At 43.2% G+C, this 20,931-nt stretch overlaps 1 pseudogene; it reads right to left on the bottom strand.

The window, feature by feature from the left end:
- The window catches only part of LOC102277757 (etoposide-induced protein 2.4 homolog), a 30,391-nt pseudogene extending 17,174 nt beyond the window's left edge, over positions 1-13,217 (bottom strand).
- Positions 13,218-20,931: the final 7,714 nt, after the last annotated feature.

Here is a 20,931-nt window from a genome sequence, read left to right on the forward strand (position 1 = left end):
ACCGTATAGCACAAGGAACTCTGCTCCATGTTATGTGGCAGCCTAGATGGGAGGGGAGTTTGGGGGAGAATGGATACAAACGTGTGTGTGGTCGAGGCCCTTTGGGGTCCACCTGAAACTATCGCAACTTTGTTTATCAGCTATACTCCAATACAAAATAAAAAGTTAAAAATAAAAAGGAACCAGCTCACCTCTGGCCCCAGTTGGATAGAGAACAAGAACACCTGCTTCTTGTTTTCATCCCCTTGTGCTGTAGCCCGACCCCAGGAAGGCCTCATTAACATCTATTGATTAAAGAGTTTTCAAGAGCCTGGGGTGGTAACACACAGGACTCACAACCAGGGTCTGGATGTGATCATCCGTCTTCCCGCAGCTGGCCAAAAGCTCTTTTTTATAAACTTCAGGCCTGAGACATTTGCCAGGAAAACAGTTAAGCTTTTTATTGCCTGTCATTCTTTTAGGCTGATGGAGAGAAGCTGGACTGTGTCAACAAAAGCAACACTATTAATGCAATAAGACTAAAAATAAATGAAAAAACAAACTATCAGCAATAGTTTAAAGAAGACAGTCTCAGCTCACTGAAGACAGGTGAATTTTAATCCCAGATTGGGTTGGATCTACATAAATGAAAGCGGGATCATATCTTTGGGCTGCTGCTGCTAAGTCGCTTCAGTCGTGTCCAACTCTGTGCAACTCCATAGACGGCAGCTCACCAGGCTCCGCTGGATTCTCCAGGCAAGAATACTGGAGTGGGTTGCCATTTCCTCCTCCAATGCATGAAAGTGAAAAGTGAAAGTGAAGTGGCTCAGTTGTATCTGACTCTTCACGACCCCATGGACTGCAGCCTTCCAGGCTCCTCCATCCATGGGATTTTCCAGGCAAGAGTACTGGAGTGGGGTGCCATTGCCTTCTCCGATCTTTGGGCTACAGGGAGGCAATATTTTTAGATAGTGCTCATGTGTATTTTCACCAAAGGCCTCACCCCAGGTTGAGTTGATTGCTTTTTCCTTATACTTACTAAATTTGTGGGCATATATTTCTTTCTATGCCTGTTTCCTCTTCTATACCAGTGGTTCCTGGAGAACAATAACCACATCTTATTTATTTCTGCATCTCCTGTACCTGCTACTTGGCCTCAAATATTGAATGAATAACTTAACAAGGAGATTTAAATATTGACTAGTAGGTACTGCCAAAATGTTTTATGGCAGATTAGTCAGAGACATATTAATTACTGTCATAATCATCCAATATATCCCACTCTCAATAATTTTATTTACAGAATTAAAAAAAAAAAAATCCCACTGGTTTTAGCCTAAGGCTAAAATTTCTTAGAATGGGCCATACCATGCATGTCTGGGGGAGGAAAGAAGCCAGAGGAAAGATGTATGCATGGCCCACCTCTGGGAATGTAAAGTGATTTTCAAATTATGCCTCATCAGACAGAATCAGAAAAGGAAATGTATTGGACTTCCTTGGCAGTCCAGTGGTTAAGAATCCGTCTGCCAATGCAGGGGACATGGGTTTAGTCACTGGCCTGGGAAGACCCCACATGACGCAGGGCAACTAAGACTGAGAGCCACAACTCCAAGGCCCATGCTCTAGAGCATGGGGGCCGCAACTGCTGAGCACGCACACTGCAACTGCTGAAGCCTGCGCTCCCTAGAGCCCACGTTCTGCAACAACAGCAGATCCCACAGTGAGGAGCCCACGCCCTGCTACTCGAGAGCAGCCCCTGCTCACCACAGCTAGAGAAAGCCTGTGCACAGCAACAAAGACTCAGTGCAGCCAAAAGTAAATGAGTTAACTTTAAAAGAAGGAAATGTCTTAGAGGGGAGTCAAAGTCCTGGAAGTGAAGTGACGTGAAAGTCACTTAGTCATGTCTGACTCTTTGCGACCCCACGGACTATACAGTCCATGGAATTCTCCAGGCCAGAACACTGAAGTGGGTAGCCGTTCCCCTATCCAAGGGACTTTCTCAACCCAGGGATCGAACCCAAGTCTCCTGCGTTGAAGGCGGATTCTTTACCAGCTGAGCCACAAGGTAAGCCCCTAAATACCTGGAACACAACGCAAAGCATTAAAAAAATCATCATGTGCTCCAAATTATACACAGTATTGCACCACTCGATAATGTACATAATGGTAAATTAGCTCTAATTATTAATACCAATAGCCTCATTCACTGAGAAATCAGTTTATAATAAAGAGCTATTTAGCTTCTGAGCTCCTGAGGCCACAGCCAGAGAGGCAGTCACAGGGGATCACTGTTAATTATCTCCCAATCCCGCCCCTCTCCCTGAGGAAGAGCCACAATGTATGCTCCACATTTAATGAGGGCAGGAAGGCGCCATCCGTGCCTCCCTCGCTGTTTGAGGGTCCTTTCAACAGGGAGATTGTCCTGAGTTGGCACCGAGGACCACTTAGCAGGTAACATAGCTCGTAAGAAGCTTTTAGAGTTGCACAGAAATTTCCTTCTTGAGCTAATCTTTCTCGTTGTGCTCCCAATCAAACTGATTTTTTTTTCCCCCTCTTTTTTAGAAATAGCTTGGGGATGTGTTATGAAAGAACCGAGAAGCATCCTTAAGTTGAATTACGCTTTAAAAAATTACGGTAAAATACATAATAAATGTAACATTTTGACCATTTTAAAGTGTTCAGGTTAATGGCACTTACTTCATCCACAATACTGGGCAAACAGCACCACTACCCAGGTCCAGGAGACTTTCATCTCCCCAAAAGGAACCCCCTCCACCTTTAAGTAGTTTGTCCCCATTCCCTCTTCCCACCGCCCCCTGGCAACCACTAACCTGCTTGTTATCGCTATGGGTTTGCCTGTTCTGAATATTTATTATTCAGTCTGTGACCTTTTCCAAAGAGCTGCCTTTGCTTAGCTAGGTGCGTCCACTTTGTGGCATGTGTTAATACCTCACTCTTTTTTATGACTGAATAGTATTCCACTGCATCACACTTTGTTCTTTAGTTGATGAACACTGGGTTGTTTCCATCAACCAACCTTTTTTTTCTTTTTAAAAATTTAAAAATTTTATACAATTTTTAATGTTTACTTTCTGTTTATAAAATATTGGCTACATTTCCTGTTCACCAACCCAACCTTTTAAGGCTAGCCCCTATGTATTATCTCCACTTCCTTAACCTAGTGGGATCTGGCTTTGGCTTTAACCAGAATAACAGCTAGTATTGACTACAGCCAATGGTGATGGAGAGCTTGCCCTGTTCTAGGTATTGTACACAGAGGTTTATGGGTATAACCCCACCTAATCCTCATGGGACAAAAGCTTGTGCAGGTTAGCCTTACACTAGACAGCCCAGCACAGGGGCTGGGAAGTGAAAACCAGCCCAGAGTCTGGTGGCTGTGTCTGCCCTGAGGGAGAGGCACTGGTCTCCCCAGTGTGCACAAAGGCAACTCTGTCACCAGCACTTGGGGTAAATATTATCTTTATTCCTGGAGAAGGAAATGGAAACCGACTCCAATACCCTTGCCTGGAAAATTCCGTGGACTGAGGAGCCTGGCAGGCTACAGTCCATGGGGTCAAAAAGAGTCGGACACAACTGAGCAACTTAACTTTCTTTTTTCTAACTATCCTTATTCTGAAACTATACTTAAAGTGTGTTGTGTTAGTCACTCAGTTGGGTCTGACTCTTTTTGACCCCATGGACTGTAGCCCACAGGCTCCTCTGTCCATGGGATTTCCCAAGCAAGAATACTGGAGTGGGTTGCCATTTCCTTCTCCATTCTACACTTAAGGAAAGGGAAAATTTGAGAGTTTCCATAATAGTCAAGATTATACAAATATCTAACAAAGAGGAAGACACCAGGGCTTAAACCCAGACCCAGATGAGTTTATATCCTCAGCCTTGTACCCTGTACCTGGATAACATTGGGAAGAACTTCTGTGCTCTCCCTCTTTCAAGATTCTTCCACCATAATCCAAAGCAAAAGTTATGTCTTACCCATTAGCTAATCACATATATAACAAAATGAGTTTCATGAAATTCTACTTAAGCTCAGTACCAGCAATGTACTTTTCCAATCTATTTCATTAAAAGAAGTACTGGTGAAGCTCCACTAAACTGGCTTTTGACAGGTTGTCATCCACAGTTTCAAAACCATGGCTGAAAACCAACCATTCATTTTTCAATCTTTTTTTACTTGAACTCTTGGTGATACTTAATGTTAAATGAGCATTTACTTCTTGAAATTCACCCTGTTTTGGGATCACTCTCTCGCAGGCTTGAGAGTGCTCTGTCCAGCTCTTTCTCCACTGCTCCCTTATCTTAGTTAATGCCTTCTCTACTTTCCCAGTCTCTCAAGGTATATAACTAACGCATAATCAAAAGACAGAACAGGTGCTTTATATTTTTTACCTTAAAAATTTTTATTTATTTATTTTCTGGCTGTTGTGGGTCTTTGTTGCTGCACGTGGGCTTTCTCTAGTTGCATGGCTGCTCCTGCTGTGGAGCGCAGGCTGGAGGCACGCAGACTTCAGTAGCTGCAGTGCATGTGCTCAGCAGTGGCAGCTCGCCGGTTCTAGAGCACAAGCGCAATAGTTGCAGCCATAGGCTTAGTTGCTGCACAACATATGAAATCTTCCTGGGCCAGGAATCGAACCAGCGTCCGTTGCACTGCAAGGTAGATTCTTAACCACTGGACCACTAGGAAAGCCCCCAGAACAGATGCTTTAAAAAGAATACATACAAATGGACAAGCGCATGAAAACATTGCTTAACATCATCAGTCATCAAATAGATGAAAATTAAAACCACTGTAAAATACCATTATATACCCACATGAGTACTTGCTAAGTCCCTTCAGTCATATCAGACTCTGTGCACAAGAATGTCTAAAATTAAAAGGAAACATAAGTATTGGCAAGGACATGGAGCGACATGTATTGCTGGTGGAAATGCAAAATGGTGCAACCACTTTGGAGAACTGTTTGGCAGTTTTTTATAAAGTTGCTTTTACATTTACTCTGTAATCTGGCAATTCACTCCAAGCTATTTCCTTGATAAGAAATTAAAAACATATTTCATACAAAGAAACAGCTTTGTTTGTAACAGCTTCAAATTGAAACCAACACAAACATCCATCAGCGAGTGACTGAACAAATAAAACAGAGTACAGGAAACAACAGAATAATATTCAGTGAAATGAAGGCACAAACCACTGATACAGACAGCATCCTATATGACTTTCAAAACTATTATGCTGAGTGAAAGAAGGCACATTCAAAAACAGTGCGTGCTGCAAGATTCTACCTACATGGAATTCTAGAAAAGAAAAAAACTAATTTATGAGGACAGAAAGTAAATGTATCAGTGACTATCTGGGCAAGGTAGGGGAACTGCTTACTGACTGAGAGCATAAGAGAACCTTTGGGATGATGAAAATATTTCATGTCTTGGCTGTGGTTACATGGATGTATATATTTGTCAAAACTTATGAAAATCATATATCAAAATTGACACATTTTAACTTTATGTAAGCGTAACTTTGTAGAGTTAATTTAACCAGCCAATAAGAACTTTTCAAGGAGTGTTCAACCTCTTCCTTCTATTCCTTTTTGTCACCTCCTCCAACTAATCAGTTATTCAAATCTCCTGCTTTGACTTCAAACATTTCCCCCAGATGAGTCTCTCCTCTCACCCTCTGTCCCTGGGTCTTAGTTCAGGTCCTTAGAGTCCCTGTGCTGAGGTGAGAGCCTCCAGTCTTTCCTCAACGCCTCACCCCTCAACTCCAGCCAGTGTTTTCCTCCTCACTGTTCCTATTCACATGCTGCCACTCCCTGATGAAATCGCTTCCGTTGGCTACACTCTGTTGACAGGCTGAGACGCACGTTTCCGCTTCCTCCCGCCCTTCTTCCTCTCAGAGATGCTCACTGGCTGGGCGCAGGCAGGCACTCAGCTCTGCAGGGCATGCCGAGTGGCTGCACCCAGCCTCTCACAGCCTGGCCTCCCTCCAGGCTCATTGTTAGTCCCTGGGAGCTTTCACAACTCTGTTTCTTTATATCTTCTATACCTGTTACCTGTTTGCCCTTCCTTCTCTCTCTTCTTGGGCTTCCCAGGTGGCTCAGTGGTAGAGAGTCCATCTGCCAATGCAGGAGACACAGGAGTCTCAGGTTCCATCCCTGGGTCGGGAAGATCCCCTGGAGTAGGAAATGGCAACCCACTCCAGTATTCTTGCCTAGGAAATTCCATGGTCAGAGGAGCCTGGCGGGCCATGGCTCTTGGGATCACAAATAGTCACAACTGAGTATGCATGCACTCTTTCTCCTTATTGATTTCTATTTCTTAGAGATTCACACTCTGGGAAGCTTTCCTCCATCTACAGGCAGATATATGTGTCTCAGTACCTTTTGCTTACCCTTAATGTAACATTGCCCAGTTATCATTTCACTGTCTATGAAGATTGTTCCCTTTTTAGACTGTATGATTTTTTTTTTACTTATAATGTTCTCTTCATTTTTCATTTTTTATTGGGCTTATTATCTTTTTACCTTTTGGCACATTCATTAAATATATCGGATTTTTACTGCAAGTGCAACAAATGTGTTTTTACTATAAATGCACAAATATTTTCTCTGAGTCTATGAAGCTTATGAACAGAAATTCTTAATTTTACAATGATTTAATGATCAAGTTCTCACTTCTTATATTTATTTTTCAGTGTGTGTTTTAAGAAATGTTTTTCTTGAAGTCACACGTTTATTCTTTAATATTCTTCCCTAAATTATCAAAATTTAAGTTTTTAATCCATTGGAATTTTTTTATGTGTATGGTATGAGGAAAGGATCTGATTTTACCTTTTGCTAAGACTGTATGATTTGATGCCATAGCCATATCTGTGCCTCTAATAACTAACATGATGGTGCTTAATAAATATTGTTTGAATTAGAAGAACCAGACACATACATTGGCCATACTTTTTTTGATGATGAAGTTAGCATCATAAAAACTCCTGTTAGAATTAATTTTTTCTTCTCCTGTCCTCCTGTAATCTTTTGTCAATGCCTGTTTTATATTGCTTTTCATTTCTCTACTTGATTGGGACTTTTTTAAAGTTTTGAAATATTCTAAGCACCTTACGAAGTGTATAGCGAATAATAAACTCCCAGGTACCCATTCTTGACAAATCATAGCATTTTTGCTCTATTTACTTCAGAGGTTTTAAAAAATTAAACATGACTTTTGTAGATACGGTTAAAGTCTCATAGGACCTCTTCCCAATGCCTTTCCCTTTCCTCACTCTCAAAGGTGCTCACTCTCTTAAATTTTGTATTTATTGTTTATTTGTATATTTTTATATGGCAACCCACTCCAGTACTCTTGCCTGGAAAATCCCATGGACGGAGGAGCCTGGTAGGCTGCAGTCCATAGGGTCGCTAAGAGTTGGGCATGACTGAGCGACTTCACTTTCACTTTTCACTTTCATGCATTGGAGAAGGAAATGGCAACCCACTCCAGTATCCTTGCCTGGAGAATCCCAGGGACAGAGGAGCCTAGTGGGCTGCCATCTAGGGGGTTGCACAGAGTTGGACACGACTGAAGTGACTTAGCAGCAGCAGCAGCATACCATGTATGAGTGAATTCACAAACAGTGCATGGTGTTTTTACATATTTAAACTTTATACAAATAATATAATATTGCACATATTATTCTGTAAGTTGTTCTTTTGTTTTGTCTCAACATGATATTTTGATTTATCCATGTTGCTACATGCAACTCTAATTTAAGTGAGGTAAAAATATATGCCTGCATAAATGTTAAATGAGGTGTAACCCATTGTAAGCAGAGAACAGATTTATGCTGTGCAGTCATGATTCTCTTAATTTGCCTGCAACAATATGAGACATCATTAGCTTGCCTACTGTTGTCTGCTGTACTGGAGACCATGTCACAGTACAGGACAGATATCTCTGCAGACACATTACATGAAGAATCAGGACTGGAAAGCATCTTTCATAAACTATGGAGATGGACTGAATCTACAGATTTGAAATTTAATGAAGACAGATGGAAGATGCTACGTTGGGGTAAAAGAAATCCAATGGCACAAATATAAGGGGGGAGATGTGGCTTAGAAGCAAAACATGAGCAGAAAATGGGATGTTTTGTAGTTGACAAGCAAGCAAGGCTGTGAAAGGAAGCCCCAGCTGGGAATCACTGAGATGAAGTATGGAATGAGGAGGCTTGGTAATGGAGTATGCTTCTTGGGGCTGCTTGGACCACACAGGGAGGCAGGCTTCAGTTTCTGGATGTGGAGCTTGTTCGGAAGAAAGTAATGAGGATATTTGAAGGAAAAGTGTTGCTTTCAAGAAAAGAGGTTGAGGCCCACAGGGATCTTGACATTTGATTTCCATGATGGAAAGGAAGTTCTCTGTGGCCTCGAGAGAGGGCTGAACCAGTCCTGCTCCTCCTTCTGAATTCCTACCTGTGCACACCACCCACCCGGTCCCAAAGCTGGAAGCCTGCCCAGGGCCTCTCCTCTGCCTCGCGGCCTGCCTCCTCCCTGCGTGGCCGTCACCTCACTTAATCTCTCAGCAGCCTCGCATGCTTGGAGCCAGTCTTCCTGCACAAGACACTATCTGCTGCTGGTTTTGTGTATTGTTTGTTTTCCTGAACTTCCTCCTACCTCTAAGAATGCCAGAGGTGCAACCAGATTTTGTGGAGACAGAAACAGTTTCAATGTAGGGGTCTTTCTTTAAAAGAATACAAAATTATGAACAAAAGGCCTTGGATGGGGCTCATACCAGTGGGAGAAGTATTTCCCGGCAAAACCACCTGAGGCCTTTTTACACTCATCTGCTTTTTCCAAGCTGCATGGTCAAATCCCTGAAGACACACCCAAGCCCTTTTCTCTCCTGGCTTGGAGGATTCCATTCACATCTTAGATGTCCACGAATGCCTGGTGACGCCCAAGTTTCTGCCTCCAGCTCTGGCCTGCCTGTCTCCAGTCCGGTGCTCAGACAGCCATCCTCACCAAGATACCATAGACCCCCTGTGGCTGAGATGGAATGACCTTCCACTGAAGCATCTGGCCCTCTATAGGGTTCCCATCCCACTAAATGGTACCAGCATCTACCCAGTTCCAAAAACTAGACGCCCAGGCGCCATCCTTAAGACTCCTTCTCCCTCAGGCTTATATCCAATCGTCTTCAGCCCCGTCACATTTAACTTAAATACCTCTTTCTCCTCTCCACCCTCTTTACCATCTTCCCGGCCAAGGCGTCTGCAGGCCTTGGCTGGACTGCCACTAGAGTCTCCTAACTGGTCTTCTTGCATCACAATCTGACCATCTCCCTCCTCCTCTTCTCCACACAGCTGCCAGGGTATCTTGCCAAGGGGCCTGTCTGATCAGATATGAACTTAAGACGAGGACCAGACAAACCACAGAGCCCTGATGGCCCCGCTTGGTCTGATCCTGCCCGGCTCTCAGCTCCCCTCCCATCAGCTGCCTGCTCTCTGTTCTCTCGGGACCCCTGCTCCCTGGCCTTTGCTTGGAAACCTCTTCCTCACCCTCTCCACTCCTAACTCTTCATTCTAGGCCAGGTCCCCTGAAGATGTCATTTCACTCCTGAGTCTGTGGATTCAGTAGCACACGTTCACTAGTGTGACTGACTTGATTGATTTAATGTCTGGCTTTTAATTAGACTCTCAGCTTCATGCAACTTAGACATGCTTGTCTCTGTTGGCTTTTCCATGTGCCATAGCAAGTCCTTCAACAAATATTTGTTAAAGAGCATTATGAATAGATTCCTGGAAATGGATAAAATAAAGTAAAATAGGATGATGCAAGCCTAGCTTCTAAGTCTTGGGTCAAAGAATCTTTAACTTTGAAAGAACAAGATTCAAGGACACTGTACATTGTGGAGGCATCTACCCTGTTAGGTCAGAAAATATATTTCTCTTCAAAGGTTGGGATTTAGCAATTCCCGAAACCCTGTCAGAAGCCAGCTGGCTGCCCACACTTTTGAAAGCATGGTGATACATTAACCCTCAATGGCAAAGTCCAAGGGCACGGCTTTGCCGTCAGGGCCACCGTCTGCCCCCCTGTAGCTTTAACAGCCTGTCGCCAAGTATGCAGTGACGTCAGAGGGAGTTCCTTGGGCCCAGAGCATCTGACTCAGCCTCTGCAGTGCAGTTTGGAACAAAGGATTTGGCCCGAAGACATTTTACCTGCTACCTCTTTGGGGCTTAGAGTGAAATTTAGCTTTTATACTTCTCTTTTGACCTGGTATAATTTAACCTTCAGTTACTGTTTGTATTTCCTATTTCATTATTTACAAACTATTAAATAAAACTCAAAATGTAGCTCTGGGGCTAGCGAAGGGGAACAGAATCGAGTTCTTTCTAGTCTTTTCCCAAAGTTCCAAACTGGCACCGTTAAAGGTACAGGAGAAATGTTTCGTCATTTTAGGATATGACAGGGGCTGAAGGATCTAAAGTGTTTGGTGTTTTTTTTAATTATTAAAGGAAATTTTTCTGACTTTCAAAATAAAATGGATTAGCCTATGGGATCCCAGAAAATTCACACCAAATGACTAATCAGAGCAGCATATTATATTGGGTTGGCCACAAATTTCGTTTGGGGTTTTCCTAACTTATTGGCCAATCCAATAATACAAGAAAGATGCTTGTAATGAAAAAAAAAAATATCCTGTCAACTCTTCTTTAAAATACAATATAGTAAGATGCCCCAATATTGTCAGAAATGTTTCCAGGGGCCTTAAAATAAGTTCCCCCTCTTTGTGCTCTCCAAGTATCACAGACTCACCTTCCCAGTGCTTCTCAGGGCACCATGATGGCTGTGGAGCATGTCCTTGTGGAGACTGTGAGCCCCTGAGGCCGGAGCGCGTCTTTCAGCTCTCTGTGACTTTGTGACAGGCCGCACTTCAGGGTGTCTGGCACACTGTAGGTGCCAAGAGAACAGGAACTGGAATCAGAGAATTCTGTGCTCCAACCCCGTTCTCGTATTTTCAGACTCTACGACCTTGGCAAATTCTTAAAGTCCCCAAATTTCATTATTCTGTAAAATGGGGAATCACACCTCCTCACAGAGTAGCTATGAGACTAAAATGAGGTGTGTGTCCTGCATGCAGTAGGGACTCAGTAAGCTGATATTACTAAGGACTTAGAGCTAGGATGCTGGGCTCTGCCTTTTGCTAGCTGTGTGACCTCGGGCAGTCCCATAACCTCTCTGAGCCTTGGCTTCTGCTTTGTAAAATAGGAATAATATCTACCCATTGGAGTTGTGAGGAACAGGTTTTAGACTGTTGGATTCAATGGGCCAAAAACAGTCTAGTGACTCATGCATGGTTGCCAATCTTTTATTTTTTTCAGATAGGAATATTTCAAAAAATAAACTATCATCTATCCTCACGATAAGAGTATTTTAACACCAAAGGAGTAGGAAAAGTTAATTTCTTTAAGTGAACGTAGCTTAAACAAACAGTGTTTTCCAACGGCTTTATTTTTAGACTGATGACAACTTTAGTCCCATGCCAGCACTAGTCTGTGTCCGGCCTTTGGAAGCCATTCATTATGAGGATTAAATGAGATGATACGTGTAAATAGCTGAGCATAAAGCCCAGAACATGGGAAACACTAAATAAATTTAACTGCTGCTATTTAATATTATGACCATAAATCAAAGTACATGACTCATCCATTAAAAAGCATAATAAATGAATGAACTAAATACCTGTTATGCTAGTAGTCAGTGGAGCTAAAGAAGGAAAAGAGGGGATGATCTGAATGACTGCCCAAAAGCTTTAGGAAGAAGAGTATTATTGATAAATACTCACTGAGGGCTTTCTATGTTAGGTGCTCCAATTAAGGAATTTAAATGCATGATCTAATTTGTGCCTCATAAAAGCCCCATTTTTACAGACAATGCAGCAGAGAGATTAGGGGACTTGATCCAGTCACTGGTTAGTAAATCGTGAGGCTGAGATTCCAGCCCAAACAGACTTCATCACCATGATCTTTCGCCTTCCTCTAATAAACATAGGGGCTTCCCATGTGGCACTAGGGGTAAATAACCTACCTGCCAAAGCAGGAAATGGAAGAGACATGGGTTTGCTCTCTGGGCTGGGAAGATCCCCTGGTAATGGGAATGACCACCCACTCCAGTATTCTTGCCTGGAGAATCCCATGGACAGAGGAGCCTGGTGGGCTTCAGTCCACAGGATTGCAAAGAGCTGGGCATGACTGAAGCAACTTAGCACATAATAAACATAAGATATAGGATACATTTCCATTTAAATGATATAAAAGTAGAGAAAAGAAGTGAAAGATGATTCAAAGGAAGAGTAGTAGACTGTGTCATTGAATTAGATTTGGGGGCAGAAAGAAAAGCTTTAGAAGATGGGCTTGTTGCCCTGTAATCATATCCAGTTTCGTGTAAACTGTCCTGCTCTGGAAATGTGTCAGGTACCATTTTCAGTGCAGTTGAAGAATTTGATAGGTTGAGTGTTTTGGCGTGTCTCCTTTGTTTTCTGCAGGGCTTCTCGGCTTCTCCATGTGTGTTCCCTGAAGTGTGACATACCTCTGATGGCAATAATTGGAAGGGGTTGGGGTGAGAGTGAGGGAGGAGCCTGTCCCTTTGGCTCTGAGTCTTGCTGAGGTGTTTTCAATTCTCTGTATTGCCATGACAGCTAGGGGGGAGTTCTGGGAGGGCAGCATGTTCCAGCTAGGGTCTAGAAGAGAGATCAGATGGGCAGGAGGCACCTCCTCGTCATTGGTCACCTGCGTGGAGCCCAGGCTGGTGAGTCAGTTTTCCTGAGGAGCAGCCGCTGTTCCATCGCTCTGCACCAGCTCCATGCCAGAGAGAAAGCAAGCTCTGGAGACGCGCCCGTGCAGAACAGAATGAAGCAAGAGGTCACATTTTCCCACAGCCTCACTGACAGCACGTGGCCAGCGTCCAGCTAAACTTGGCAGTCGTGGCCACCCAAACCTCCCTCCAGCCAAAAGCGGAATGACTGACTTCTTGGAGACGGTTCAGTCACAGCCGTGCCTGGACCGTTCCCTGGCGGACGCTTCGAAGCAGGGACCCAAGGAGGGCCCAGCCAAGGTCCCAGCCACCTGGAGGGGCTGCCAACGCCAGTTGCTCTTTTGACGACCGGAGACCTCTGTGTGGGTTGGGGTTACGCCTGTGGGGTTCACAGGATGCCAAGTCACACATGATTTCCATCATCTCATTATCAACCTTGTTTCTTATTAACCCAAACAAACACTTTAGCCTTGACATCTGTGCTAGTCAGCACAAAAATTATCCCCTCTTTGGGGTTTAGATTGATAGCATTTTCTGTGTTCCAGGCACTGATCTAAGCACTTTGTGTAGATTATCTACTTCTCCCAGCTGCCCTTTGCAGAAAGCGACAGGAAAGCTCAGAGAGCTGGAGCAATTCACCAAGGGGCGCACAGCACGTGCACAGCGCCCAAGTTAATTCTGGGTCTAAGAGCTCTGACCACATATCAGCACCTGTCTTGAGTGAGGGTCACAAAAAGAATTATTATATAAGCGTTCAGGTTTCTTTTTTCCTTCCTGAATGTACTACAAGCTCCTTGAGGGAAGGGACCATTTCTTACCAAGGTGCTCTCATAATGTCTCTTTCATCTTGGATTTCTGTAACAAATACCACAGGCTGGGTGGTTTAACTAATAGGCATTTATTTCTCAGGTTGGAGGCTGGAGATCAGGGTGCCAGCCTGGTCAGATCCTTCTTGAGGACCCTCTTCCTTGGTGGGTGCAGGCAGAGAGAGACCTTTCTCCCTTCTTTTGGGGCACAGATCCCGTCCATGAGGGGTGAGACCTGATCACGACTTCATCGTCTCCCAAGGACCCTACCTCCTCATCCTATCACGTGCAGGGTGAGGAGTTCTTTATTTTAACACTTTTTATTTTGCATTGGGGTATAACTGTCACAATGTTGTGATAGTTTCAGGTGAAAAGGGAAGGGACTCAGCTATACATAGACATGTATCCATTCTCCCCCAGACCCTGCTCCCATCTAGGCTGCCACATGATGTTGAGCACAGTTTCCTGTGCTATTCAGTAGGTCCTTATTGGTTACTCATTTTAAATACAGAAGTGTGTACATGTCCATCCTACACTCCATAACTATCCCTTCCCCTGGAAACCATAAGTTCATCCTCTAAGTCTGTGAGTCTCTTTCTATGTTGTAGGTAAGTTCATTTGTATCATTTCTTTTTAGATTCCACATACAAGGGATGTCATACAATATTTTTCTTACATACAAATTGGGAAGGGGACTCAGGCATTCAGTCCATAACACATAATATTCATTGGTGCATTTGGGAAACATTTATTGAGGACCTATTATGTACTAGGAACTGTGCTAAGTATTTGCCAAGAGAAAGACAAAAAGATCACCAGGTCTGTTCTTTGGGAGCAGCTAACAGTCCTATGAGGGTAACATCTAGGGATGTCGATGACTTTACAGAATAACCAAGACTGCCTGGCATGACACATGCCATGCTAGCAGATCTGAGCAGTTATTTACAGACTATTAAGACATTTTATCTTAGATTCAATGAGCAAGAGTGTTATTCTCAGGTAAAATACTTAGATTAGTCCAATGATGGGTGTAGCATAATCAGAAATATCTACGTGGCCTTTATTTCCAGTTCCGGACACAGAGCTCCTAAATCTTTTGGAATTTCCTGAGTGATAAGGATGCAAGGAATGTTCTTTGTTTTAATGAAGTACTCTTGATGGGCCCCTGGACAGCTTCAGGATGGGGGCGTGTTGCCAGAAAGACCAAATCTTGATTAGAAGTCTAGAAATTTCAGCCTCATTCCCCAGCCTCTGGGGAGGGAGAGGGGCTGAAGATTGAGTTACTAACCCATCAGGCCTACGTGATGAAAACTCCAGGAAAAAAAGCCCTAAACAACAGGGTTTGGAAAGCTTCTGGTTCAGTGAGCAAACACCTCGAGCTATAGGCAGGCATCTTTTGGACTCTTTCTGAGTTCTAGCTTTTATATTAAATTGATAATCGTAAGTGAAGTGTCTTAGGAGTTCTATGAGCCATTTTAGCAAAGTATCAAACCGACTAGGGGGTGGTGGGAACTCCCACCTTAAAGCCCGTCACTCAGAAGTACAGGTGCTCCAGGACTTGTGATAGACATCTGAAGTGAGGCAGCCTTGGGGAACTGAGCTCACTGCATTGTGAGTGGTGGTGGTTTAGTTGCTAAGTCACATCCAATTCTTGTGATCCCCTGGATGATAGCCTGCCAGGCTCTTCTGTCCGTGGGATTGCCCAGGCAAGAATACTGGAGTGGGTTGCCATTTCCTTCTCCAGGGATCTAACCCGGGTCTTCCGTGTGGTAGGCAGATTCTTTACCAACTGAGCCACCAGGAATCAGACGCTAACTCCAGGTTGGTAGCATCAGAATTAACCTGTGGGTTCCCCAGCTGGTGCCTGGAGACTCGGAATGGGTCACTGGTGTTGGAAAACACGCCGGTGGCCTTCTTGAGAGAACAACATAAAGCTGTCCATCTTTAAACATGAAGAATGTCAGAAGATACAAACATTTCTGTCAAAAGTTGGCAGCCAACTCAGAAGCACATACAGTTTAATTTTTATGAATTATGTAAAGATCAAAATAAGAGATGGGTGTTCAGACATTTTATGTTGTATAACCTTGCATCCAGATTCTTATAAAGGCCTCCTAACTCCTCTCCCTGCTTCCACTCTTGTTCTGCTCTATTCTCTCTGCACTGAGCAGCCCGGGATCTTTTTAAAACAATAAATCAGACCATGTCACTTACCTACAAATTCCTCATCAATGACTTGCAGTTGTTTTTAGATTAAAACTCAGATTTCCTATGGGCTGCAGTGACCTGCATGGTCTATCTCCTAACTCTACAAACTCGTATGATGATGACAATTGATAGACAGACAGCACTTTTTGAGTATCCATGATGCACTCTACACGCTTTCTCTCACTGAATCATTTCAACAGCTCTCCTAGCTGTTTCTCAAGCTCTCCTGCCCTCGAATTTACACACGCACTCTGCTCCTTTTTATTCCAAATACCCAGAAAACCCTTTCCCAATCTGGACCTTGGCATGTGCTGTGCCCTGGACCCTGGACGCTCTACTCCAGTTCTCATGAGTGGCCCCTGTGCACCCAGTCAGGAGTCTGTGCAAATGTCACTTCATCTTAGAGGCCGTTCTGATGGTGTAAGCAGCTCCTCTCGTTGTTTCCTGCTGATGAAGACTTACTAGGGCCTCCCGAGGTCATGTTTATTTCTTTTCTTGTGTTCATCTGCTTTCCCACCTAGAACATTTTGTAAGATCTTCATGGTGGTTTTCTCACTAGTTTTGCCCACTGCTCTATCACCAGCACCCAGTGCATTCAAGGAACAGAGGAGACGCTCAATATGTAATTTTTAAAATTTTTATTGGAGTATAGTTGATTAAGAAGAGGTGGCAAGAATACACAGAAGAACTATACAAAAAAGATCTTCACGACCCAGATAATCACGATGGTGTGATCACTCATCTAGAGCCAGACATCCTGAAATGCGAAGTCAAGTGGGCGTTAGGAAGCATCAGTATGATCAAAGCTAGTGGAGGTGATGGAATTCCAGTTAAACTATTTCAATCCTAAAAGATGATGCTGGAAAAGTGCTGCCCTCAATATGCCAGCAAATCTGGAAAACTCAGCAGTGGCCACAGGACTGGAATAGATCAGTTTTCATTCCAATCCCAAAGAAAGGCAATGCCAAGGAATGCTCAAACTACTGCACAATTGCACTCATCTCACATGCTAGGAAAGTAATGCTCAAAATTCTCCAAGCCAGGCTTCAACAGTACATGAACCGTGCACTTGCAGATATTCAAGCTGGATTTCGAAAAGGCAGAGGAAACAGAGATCAAATTGCCAACATCCATTGGATCATCAAAAAAGCACAAGAGTTCCAGAAAAACCATCTACTTCTGATTTATTGACTATGCCAAAGCTTTTAACTGTGTGGATCACAACAAACTGTGGAAAATTCTTCAAGAGATGGGAATACCAGACTGCCTGACCTGCCTCTTGAGAAATCTATATGAAGGTCAGGAAGCAATAGTTAGAACTGGACATGGAGCAACAGACTGGTTATAAATCAGGAAAAGGCTGTATATTGTCACCCTGCTTATTTAACTTATATGCAGAGTACATCATGAGAAACTCGGGGCTGGATTAAGGACAAGCTGGAATCAAGATTGCCAGGAGAAATATCAATAACCTCAGATATGCAGATGACACCACTCTTATGGCAGAAAGTGAAGAACTACAGAGCCTCTTGATGAAAGTAAAAGGAGAGTGAAAAAATTGGCTTAAAGCTCAACATTCAGAAAATGAAGATCATGGCATCTGGTCCCATCACTTCATGGGAAATAGATGGGGAAACAGTGGAAACAGTGTCAGACTTTATTGTTTTGGGGCTCCAAAATCACTGCAGATGGTGATTGCAGCCATGAAATTAAAAAACGCTTACTCCTTAGAAGAAAAGTTATGAGCAACCTAGATAGCATATTCAAAAGCAGAGACATTACTTTGCCAATAAAAGTCCATCTAGTCAAGGCTACAGTTTTTCCAGTGGTCATGTCTGGATGTGAGAGTTGGACTGTGAAGAAAGCTGAGTGCTGAAGAATTGATGCTTTTGAACTGTGGTGTTGGAGAAGACTTGGACTGCAACGAGATCCAACCAGTCCATCCTAAGGAGATCAGTGCTGGGTGTTCATTGGAAGGATGAATGCTGAAGCTGAAAGATGGAAACAAAGAGTTGATTCATTGGAAAAGACCCTGATGCTGGGAGGGATTGGGGGCAGGAGGAGAAGGGGACGACAGAGGATGAGATGGTTGGATGGCATCACTGACTCTAAGGACATGGGTTTGGGTGGACTCTGGGAGTTGGTGATGGTCAGGGAGGCCTGGTGTGCTGTGATTCCTGCCCCCAATCCCTCTCAGCATCAGGGTTTTTTCCAATGAATCAACTCTTCGCATGAGGTGGCCAATGTATTTGAGTTTCAGCTTCAGCATCAGTCCTTCCAATGAACACCTAGGACGGATCTCCTTTAGGATGGACTGGTTGGATCTCGTTGCAGTCCAAGGGACTCTCAAGAGTCTTCTCAAACACCACAGTTCAAAAGCATCAATTCTTTGGCGCTCAGCTTTCTTCACAGTCCAACTCTCACATCCATACATGACCACTGGAAAAACCATAGCCTTGACTAGACGGACCTTTGTTGGCAAAGTAATGTCTCTGCTTTTTAATATGCTATCTAGGTTGGTCATAACTTTCCTTCCAAGGAGTAAGCGTCTTTTAATTTCATGGCTACAGTTACCATCTGTAGTGATTTTTAGAGCCCCCCAAAATAAAGTCTGACACTGTTTCCACTGTTTCCCCATCTATTTCCCATGAAGTGGTGGGACCAGATGCTGTGATCTTCGTTTTCTGATGTTGAGCTTTAAGCCAACTTTTCACTCTCCTCTTTCACTTTCATCAAGAGGCTTTTTAGTTCCTCTTCACTTTCTGCCATAAGGGTGGTGTCATCTGCATATCTGAGGTTATTGATATTTCTCCTGGCAATCTTGATTTCAGCTTGTGCTTCTTCCAGCCCAGCGTTTCTCATGATGTACTCTGCATAGAAGTTAAATAAGCAGGGTGACAATATACAGCCTTGACGTACTCCTTTTCCTATTTGGAACCAGTATGTTGTTTCATGTCCGGTTCTAACTATTGCTTCCTGACCTGCATATAGGTTTCTCACGAGGGAGGTCAGGTGGTCTGGTATGCCCATCTCTTACAGAATTTTCCACAGTTTATTTGATCTACACCGTCAAAGGCTTTGGCATAGTCAATAAAGCAGAAAGAGATGTTTTTCTGGAACTCTCTTGCTTTTTCTATGATCCAGCGGATGTTGGCAATTTGATCTCTGGTTCCTCTGCCTTTTCTAAAACCAGCTTGAACATCTGGAAGTTCATGGTTCACATATTGCTGAAGCCTGGCTTGGAGGATTTTGAGCATTACTTTGCTGGCTTCTGAAATGAGTGCAATTGTGCAGTAGTTTGAGCATTCTTTGGCATTGCCTTTCTTTGGGATTGGAATTAAAACTGATCTTTTCCAGTCCTGTGGCCACTGCTGTTTTCCAAATTTGCTGGCATATTGAGTGCAGCACTTTCACAGCATCATCTTTCAGGATTTGAAATAGCTCAACTGGAATTCCATCACCTCCACTAGCTTTGTTCATAGTGATGTTTTCTAAGGCCCACTTGACGTCACATTCCAGGATGTCTGGCTCTAGGTGAGTGATCACACCATTGTGATTACCTGGGTCATGAAGATCTTTTTTGTATAATTCTTCTGTGTATTCTTGCCACCTCTTCTTAATATCTTCTACTTCTCTTAGGTTCATACCATTTCTGTCCTTTATCGAGCCCATCTTTGCATGAAATGTTCCCTTGATATCTCTAATTTTCTTATATTCAGTAGTGTGTATATGTCAGTCTGGATCTCCCATTTATCCCTCCCCTATTCTCCTCTGGTAAGCTCAATATGTATTTGGTAAATGATGTCTTAAGAATATTAAGTAATACATTATAAAAATATCCCGAACATTTCTTTGTAAGTAGTGACCACCTAACCACGTTAATGTTCATAAATTAGCATGACATGTTTTAGTATAGTTTTAGTATAGTCACTGTGGTTGGCTGTGGAAGTGGGAAGAGCTTAGGAACTGAGAATGGTAGATTCATGCCATGTAGGAGAGAGGACACGGACTGCAGAGAGCAGAGCCTGCAGGCAAGACGTGAGGCCCACGGTGCAGTAGGAATGGAGAGGCTCTGGGCACTGAGTTCGTGCTCTACGTGTTTGCTCAGGAAACAGCAGATGTTAAAAATACACATGATGAAATATACAACACATCATATGAACTGATTAAAGGAAATGTGGGTGCTGGGATAGGGTGGTATGTACTTCCTTAAGGCCAGTGTGATAGACAAGCATTGCGTGTCCTTGAATGAAGGATCGTAGATACAGTTTGTAAGTAGGGCACAGGCTTGAGAACCAGAAGGGTCTTCAGAGAAGGCCTGTGTCCGGTTCTTCATTTTCACCTGTGCGGCCTTGCTGCTTTCACCAGGGCTTTCTTAGCTTTCCCTGACTATGTCACATGTGCGCCACCTCCAGAGTTCTGCTCTTGATGGTTTCTTTCCCCTGTCCCTGCTGGCTGAGACCCTACTCATTTTTTTGGCCAAGATACAGAGTCATGTCTGATGCCTTCCTTACCCTCATTCAGGTAAAATCAGTAGCTCAGCTCTTTGTTTCTGTGTCATTTGCATTGAGGACTATTATGTGAATACTCACTGGGGCACTATCTGCGGTGAGTGGGTAGTCTAGGGTGGACTCTTTTTTAAAATTGAGCTTTAGCTAATTTCTTACAATTTTGTGTTACTTTTAGATGCACAGCATAGTGATTCAGTATTTTTCCAGATTATATTTCATTATAGGTTATTACAAGATAAGGGGTATAATTCCTCATGCTATACAATCACTGTTATTGTCTACCTATTTTATACATAATAGTTTGTATCTATTGCTCCCATGCTCCTAATTTGCCCCTGCCTTTCCCTTTCCCCTTTGGTAACCAGACATTTGTTTTCTATATTTGTGAGTCTGTTTTGCATATACATTCCTTTGTATTATTTTTTAGATTTCACATATAAATGATATCTACAGTATTTGTCTTTCTCTGACTTATTTCACTAAGGATAATATTCTCTAGGTCCATCCACATTGCTGAAAATGGCATTATATCATTCTTTTATATGGCCAAGTAATATTCCTACATATATATATTCTCTTTGTTTACAAAGTGTATATATATACATATGT

Source organism: Bos mutus, chromosome 29, assembly GCF_027580195.1.
Source record: "Bos mutus isolate GX-2022 chromosome 29, NWIPB_WYAK_1.1, whole genome shotgun sequence".
In the NCBI taxonomy this organism is placed as follows: domain Eukaryota; kingdom Metazoa; phylum Chordata; class Mammalia; order Artiodactyla; family Bovidae; genus Bos; species Bos mutus.